The 8,075-nt window shown below is 39.4% G+C and overlaps 1 long non-coding RNA gene across 1 annotated transcript; it reads right to left on the minus strand.

The window, feature by feature from the left end:
* Positions 1 to 283: 283 nt before the first annotated feature.
* Positions 284 to 739, minus strand: LOC123974361. The gene is made up of 2 exons (XR_006825832.1): positions 601 to 739; positions 284 to 441 (listed from the first exon to the last, which is right to left on the minus strand). It is a non-coding gene; the product is annotated as an uncharacterized LOC123974361 (long non-coding RNA).
* Positions 740 to 8,075: the final 7,336 nt, after the last annotated feature.

Here is an 8,075-nt window from a genome sequence, read left to right on the forward strand (position 1 = left end):
CTTCAGCATAAACTATTTTGCAAGAGTGTGCGCATATACAAGTCAGTGCATGTGTATCTATATACTGTATGTCCGCATTTATAGCATTATTCTGTCTGTGTATTGCAAAGGAGAAAAAAAACATCTTATCATATTCCAGACCTGTACAGTACACCCAAACAGTGGCAGCTGTGCTAGTCAGTTTGAATGGGAGGATGGGAGTTGTACCCAGCAGATGCTGTGTGTGTATTAAACAGATTAATTATTAAAACATGCTTGACAGATGAAAAGTGGGTCCTCAGGCTATAAAGGAAAATGTTTATTCTTCTGCCATAGACTGTAGTACACTTAGCTTCTGCTCTCAACTTATCCAGCGCCTCAATGAAGAGAGTAAACACTTTCTGTGCTCTGTGTGGTTGGAATCACATACATAATAATTTGAAATGGCCGCCTGGGATAAACCTTCAAATATAAATGTGTGTTTAGTGATTGGGGTGAAATATGATTAGCATGCAGTACCAGCGTGTGTGTGTGTGTGTGTGTGTGTGTGTGTGTGTGTGTGCGAGAATAGAGTTAGGTAGCCTGAGGACAGACCCAATCACTTTTTTTCCAACTGCTCACCTAATCAAGTAATGTTAACGGTTCTCGCCGCCTCATCTTAACTTTCTTTCTCTCCATCATTTCCTATCAAACATTTGGAATTTTTCTTACTGCTGTAAATATCTGACTATAATATATTTCAACGGGCATGGGGAGTGGCTGTTATGATTATTCATTATGTTCAGTGAAGTTCGTTCAGATCAAGAGCTAAGTTAGAGATAAGTGTTTGGTACATCACAAAGATTGTGATTTCCATTTTGTCTGTAAACATTCTAAGTTCTCTCTAAATTCTAAGAGTGTGTTAAGCCATCAGTCATTTTTAGCTACCTGTTACTCTTAGCTTTATGATCAGTGGAACGTTTGTGGTCATGTGCTTTATTATCACCTGAGAATGCATTTGCAGATTCCTGCAGACATTCACAAATCCACACACACAAGGATTGAAACATACTTCATTTCTCAACTCTCCACATACATTTAACAAAATATTACTACAATCATACTCCCATAAGCATAGGGTAAAAAAAATAAATAATGTGTAATCACAGTAGTGGGTGGGGTGCACTTGAGTGCACATGCTCTTTAGCACACAGTCCTTACCACTATGTGTCTGCACAGTTGATCTACTACACAGGTAAAGCACACTGTTTAAATTGCAGCATCATTGATACACATTTTAAATATAAACCAGTGTGTTACTGCTGTTGTTGATGAACACATCTGGTTGGGTGTTTTTCAGTTTAACAGACTGGAGAATGGGATTAACTCAGTCACATGTCTTTTGAAAACTGGGTCTGTATGATTTGTCACTAAAGTGTATCGCTGTGAAGCGACCTGTTTATCATTGTGTTGGTGGTCAAAACGCACTTACAGTTTTTCTCAATTGCTATGGCACAATTGTCAAATGACTATTGAACTTTATCAAACTATATGTCTATAAGAACATTAGGTCAGTTGGTCACATGACTATAGTAATTTATAATTGCTTTGACACAAAATGCCCTGAGTAAGCCTTGCAGATCAAAATACTTTGCATTTGTTGCACATGTATACACATGTTCATTGAGTAAATCCCTACATGCTAAATAGAGTGACCAACAATCACAATAGCCTGACACACATATAAGACACATAATCATTATGTGGTATTGTTGTAAAAGTTGTCAGATGGATAGACTTACGCTAGATTGGGGAACAGGTAAAACTCATCATCCTGATCAGTTCTCAGACACATTTATACTGCAGACTCAATTTTACATTTGTGGAATATTGTGGAATATGGAGCATGCCGAAGACAGACAGGAGCAAGAATCTGCCCGTGCAAGAGGAAGGGGCATTAGAGTGTGGAGTGGTATGGTGAGGGGGAGAGGAAGACCCAGAGAAAAGCAAAAAGAAAAGTATAACAGAGGCTTGTCAAAGAGTGCAACCTAATCTGGGCCGGTCCATAGTGTCACCAAATACAGAAATGTTTTGTTGAAAGTATAGTGTTTGCCATGGCTGACATCAATACTATTCAGCTGCCTAAAAATACTTTGTTAGCAATTGGACAATATTACATAGTGGGTAACCATCACACTTTCAGAGTACACTGTCATTTGACAAGATGTCTTTGCATTTTACTGTCTTGGATTAAGCAATGATTAAGGAACCTTTTGTTTTGATGACAATGATTTATTCATTGATGGATTTATTTACATTTGAAACATGAGTTAATTCTTTTGATTGAGCGATCACCTTTTGCAGGTAACAGAGTGGTGTGCTGATTGTACTAATTTTGACAATTGTGTTTCAGTAAATGTGCCAAATCGATAAATACCACCATAAATTTGTTGCACGGGAGCAGCAATTGTCTGCAGCATGTGGTTATTACCACTCTGTCTACTATGTATTCTACTGAATATACAACATAGGTCTTGGCTAATGATAATCCTTCCTCAATAACAATATAATAAATGTTCAAAATATTGTCAACAAATATTGACTTTAATTCATTTGAATCACAAACAAATTAGCAACTAATTTTTCTATTAAAATATTTATTTTGTTGAAAAAAGAGGCCTGAAAAAACATTAACTAATCATATTTGTTGAAAAAGATAATAGTTTTGAATGTTCTTAGTCAGATTTGTGAAGTGATCCATTGTTCGGCATCAAGTGTTCGTCACATTCTGACCATAAAGATAAGTTTGACCACATAATTAACCATCAGGTTTCTTCAATTTTCACTCAGGAGCAAAAATCTGCCTTTAACTTGAAAGAAATAATGATTTGACATTTATCGTGATAATTATTGATATCGAATGATATGAAATGTTTTTATCATGATAACATTTATTGGCCATATCGCCCAGCCCTAATGCAGCATATAGCTGCTGGTTAAAAAGTTAACACTGAAAACATAGACAAATACTTGTTTTGTAGTTTTTACAAAAGGTGCTCATTTACAGAGAAAATCTCTGTCTCAGATCAGCAACATTTAGCATTAGTCAATTAGTGCTTTATTTAATATATTGATTGTTACCATAACCATATTTACTCTTTTTTCGCCCTTGCCTGTATTATGCTGTTATGAGTAGAGCACATTATCCACAATATAGTAAATGTTACATGTTTATACAGGTTTTAGCAGGTACTGTTAAACAAATTAAAATACTCAGTATTGGCTCTCTAGTGACTGCAAGACAAGGTGATTTTGTCTGGTGACCAGTCATTATTTGCATTGTTATTTCAGACAAAAAGAGTGCAATGCAGTGGAGACCCAGGAGAACGCAAGAGGATGGGGGGATGTTCCTCAGTCAGACACATCTGTTTATGGCACAGGGAAGAGGGAGAGAGAGAGAGATACCACCTGCTCGTGCCACTTCTCCAGTTCTTGGCTTCACGTAAATAGGTGACAAATTATACAGTCCAGGATCTGAGCATTCAAGCCCCTTCTGAAGGTAGAGGCCATGGAAAATGGACTAGTTACCCTCCAAGCATCCCTGAAAGATAGCTCCACCCTCGCTTGCACTCACATATACACACATTAACACTTACACATAGAATTAAATAATTTCTCCCCTCCCCAATACAATACACACACACACGGGTTGCTGGGCCCCCTGTTGCCTCATCCATCAGCCCCCACAACCAAACACACACACACACACACACACACACACACACACTCCCAAGGGAGAGGGTCTCAGATGCAGATCATCAGTATTATTGGGTGGCTGAGAGATTAGCATCTCCCTGCAGTGACCTACAGGTGTAGCCCCGGGTTAGAGCAGACACTTATCTTCCAGAGAATCACTGGGTCCTGACCCCCTGCCCTCAGCAGACACACCTCACAGGAAAACCAGCACAGACAGAGGGGAGGTATTGAAGAGTCATCCTGATGTGAGGAGTTACAAGGTTAAATATGATAGATAGATAGATAGATAGATACAGTAGATAGATAGATACAGTAGATAGATAGATAGATAGATACAGTAGATAGATAGATAGATACAGTAGATAGATAGATACAGTAGATAGATAGATAGATAGATACAGTAGATAGATAGATAGATAGATACAGTAGATAGATAGATAGATAGATACAGTAGATAGATAGATAGATACAGTAGATAGATAGATAGATAGATAGATAGATAGATAGATAGATAGATAGATAGATAGATAGATAGATAGATAGATAGATAGATAGATGTTTAAAAGCAAGCATGCATGGGACAGGCATTTGGGGTGAAAAAATGTGAGGGATTGGAAAAAAACACAATAATAAACAATAATAATCAATTACCATCATTGTGTTGGTGAAAAGGTTTGTTATTCTTTCTTTCTTTTTTCCCCTTGTGTGTTTCCTTTGTCATGCTCCTGTAAGTTATCACATTTTTGATTGAACGTGGGAGGAAAGGATTGCTTGATGGCTGCGGAAGAATTTCCTCCTTGAGGACAAATAAACTATCTATCTATCTTGATAAACAGACAAAGCCAAAACAATGCGAAGATCGAGGTAGACAAGAAAAGGGCCTTTGGTGGTTGACGCTCATGTTTTGTTCGCTGTAATATCATCTGAACCTGGCTTGTGTTGTTGCCTCCCGTCGGACTCGCCTCGTTCTGTTGACATTTTGCTGTTGTTTGTACACTGCAAAGCGGTCCATTTTCCCCGCATCAAAAGTGCTTTTTACGTGTGTGTGTCAGGATGTCTTTGGTGCTTACCTTCAGCTCCTGTCAGAGAGCGAGAGCAGGGCCTGTGCTAAGGAGCAGAGGGGGGAAGGCTGCTTTGTGCCCTAAGCGTTTTTAGTGAAGGCGAGAACTGGCTCAAAGGCTGTCAACGCACATGGAAATACACATCAATACATACACACACACACACACACACACACACCAGCAAGCAGTGTTTTCAGTCTCAGCTGCACTCCCAGTAAGAACCAAGTGTTTGAAATGAACTCGGATTTATAAAGCGCACATACACACAAGCACGCACACTATGCTCATTACACAGGTTTCTTGCCTGTGTTTGTCTTTCTCAAAGGCTATAGAAACATGAGGGTGGTGAACGCAGCCCGATCAAAGAATGTGGAGTTAGGACTTAGGGCCCGACAAAGAAAAACAAGCCACAGTTTGAAACAATGTGTGCGCAGCAAGAGCAGAGTAAAAAATGACACTGCTGTTCTTTATGAAACCGCAATTACGAAAAGATGTTCACACATCTTCCTGTGTCGCACGGCAAATTCACCAGATGGAAACTGCAATCTGGTGCTCCGAATGGTCTTTTTAGTTTTAGCTGTTACTATGGAGAGGACAACAGGGTCAAAGTTACACTGTGAACTCTGTGGACACTGGGATTTAATTTCATTAGTGGGCTTTTTAAACAATTGTACCATCATGCTACTCTAGTAATAATATAAAAATTATTTATTTTAAAGCTCTAAAAAGATTCACAACTGCTAAGTTGTTTTAGAAAGAAATTCCCTTTAAAATTCTTAAGAAATATAAATGTGTGGATAGTGTTATATTTAATATTTCTGACATATTTGGTTGTAAAAGAACCAAAAAATTCTGCACACTGTACTCACTTTATCAATAACACTATAGACCGTCCTCAGGTAAAATATATATAGACAAATAGCGCTGGTACCATACTGTATTTATACAAACATGAATCAAGAAAAATCACCAATCAAAGGGTGCGAGCACAGCTCTTTGCCAGTCAGTTATTCATTTAATGCTCCTGTCTTTCTGGAGTGCAGGAACTTGTAATTGTAATTGTATTAACTGTTTGCTGACATCTTTGGTAAAGGTGATAACACAGGTTTGGATTGTGCTTCCCAAATATGGCTTATCAACTCCAGTACTGTTGTCGTCTCTTTGTGTCTTCAGTCATAACCTGTGTAAGCTGTGTCCCAGTCCAGGTGTTTGAAGCAGTCCATGAAGGCGGCCCCTCAGAAGACCTGCACATGCTCCCTAAATATGAATCCGTATGCTTAATGCAACCAAAAATAAAGTCCAAATGTCAAAGCAGGAAGTTGTCTTTACAATTTGCTTGATAAAATGAGGAGTGATAAATAAATGTTCCATAATAAACACTTTATCTGTGAAGTGATGAACGATTCATCATTCCTGCTAACACAACAAAATATTGAAGTTTATGCCCTGAATTATTTACATATTGCCGTGAAGGCATATGTCTGGTAAATATGACATAATCACATGATGTGTCCTAACTTTACAAGTTGATAAGATTGCCTCAATGCGTCATTAGGCAATTTACCAACTACCACTATAGATTATGGGATGCCACAAAGAATACACACTAATTTTGTCCCCCAAATTTGGTTTAAAAGCCGCAGCAGGAGACAGCAGTTCACATTAACCCTTCACCAAATAAGCTACCTGGCACCAGGTACTTAGAGGAGGAGGTGTAGTGATTCTGAAATCTTTAAAGAACAATATACAGATTTGTGTGAAGGTGAGTACTTCCAGCAGCTCTCAGTTAGCCCACTCCACTCAACTCCAGGATGTGTATTTTTCAAATTCATTTTGAGATTCAGAGACTATCATCATCCAAGACCAACATTACGTATGCAAACTGGGGGAGTGATTTACCCTCTTCATTCCAAGTAACATGTGCCCTGTCTGTGGAATTTGGGATCTCAAGCATTGCTTCCCATCGAATGACAGCAGTGTACCCCTTGTGTTTTGGAGGCTGCCAACCACTAAGCAGTCCTGGCATTCTGCAGACAGGCCAGACTTGTGGTTGTTGTTTTGCTCGCTCCTTTTCAGTCTTTGGCTGCAGGCTATATGCAGAGTACAGACAGCTAGCCTGTTCCCACACCAGGGCTCAACGCTGAAGGTGCTCAACCCCATACTCCACTCCGGGTACATTAGCAGGAACTAGCTGGTGGGCAACGTGAGGAAGAGAAACAAAAAGGAGGAGTTGAGGAAGAGGACAGCAAATAACCAAGAGATATCATACAAAGAAGTAAGTGCTTAATTAGAAACAAGAACAGGTGAGCAGTTAAATACAAGAGGAATCTGTCCCCTTAAAGACTAAAGCTCTGTAGCATAGCATCATTCCTAAATTCACTTTTTCTCCCTTAGCATTTTCCTCTGCTTCATTCCATGCTTTGGTTTCCGCCGTCAGAAAATGGCTGACCACAAACTCACATTGTCTCATGTCATTCTCCACAAAAGGAACGTTGTAGACTATGTTTGGGTTACTTGGTGAGCCACGGGCAAGTGTGACTCAAGCTAACCATCCCCTGTCATATTCTTTCAGTTTGAAATGACAGAGAAGCCAGAATGTTGTCTGCACTGAAAAGAATTTTTCAGTAGCGGCCGGCTGTTTCTCTGCGCAACCAAAAGGTACAATCCTAAACCTGGAATTTAAGACAAGCAATGAAATATCAAGCCTAGAGACTTTTCTTCACATAATTCAAAACAGAAAATAATCATCTAATATCTGGTAATTATTTATTAGAACTCCAGCTGGTATATTGTGTCACAATCCTAAACGTTTCTAATTAGTAAGTGTACTATACATCCCTGTTCTTCCTGATCAGTGTGTTTATGTCCCACTGTGACCTCCCTCCCTCATAGCTTGACTGTTTGGTCACTAAGCTCAGACAGTCTGAGGCCTCTCCAGCCCAGGCCTGTTCAAATATGCAGTTTTAATTGAGTGATAATGAAGAGAGCTTGTCTGAGCTGAGGTTAACAGGAGTGTATTAATTTGAATAGGGCCCTCTGGATTATCCCTAGCTCCCCAGTCTCTCCGAAACTCTGAAAACGGGGTGCTGTTCTGTCCACACCGGGAACCGAGAGCTGAGAGTGCACTGAATTTCTTTATGGACCACAGGCCAACATAAGGGTCATTAGCATGAGACCCAGACCAAGTGTTTATGTGTATGTGTGTGTGTGGATCTGGAACGGTTTATTCACCTTGACACAAACTTTGACAGACAAAAGTGCAAGAGGTAACCAAGAGAGGAGGTGAGGAGGAGAGCTAAT

The sequence above is a fragment of the Micropterus dolomieu genome, linkage group LG07, assembly GCF_021292245.1.
Source record: "Micropterus dolomieu isolate WLL.071019.BEF.003 ecotype Adirondacks linkage group LG07, ASM2129224v1, whole genome shotgun sequence".
Taxonomy (NCBI): domain Eukaryota; kingdom Metazoa; phylum Chordata; class Actinopteri; order Centrarchiformes; family Centrarchidae; genus Micropterus; species Micropterus dolomieu.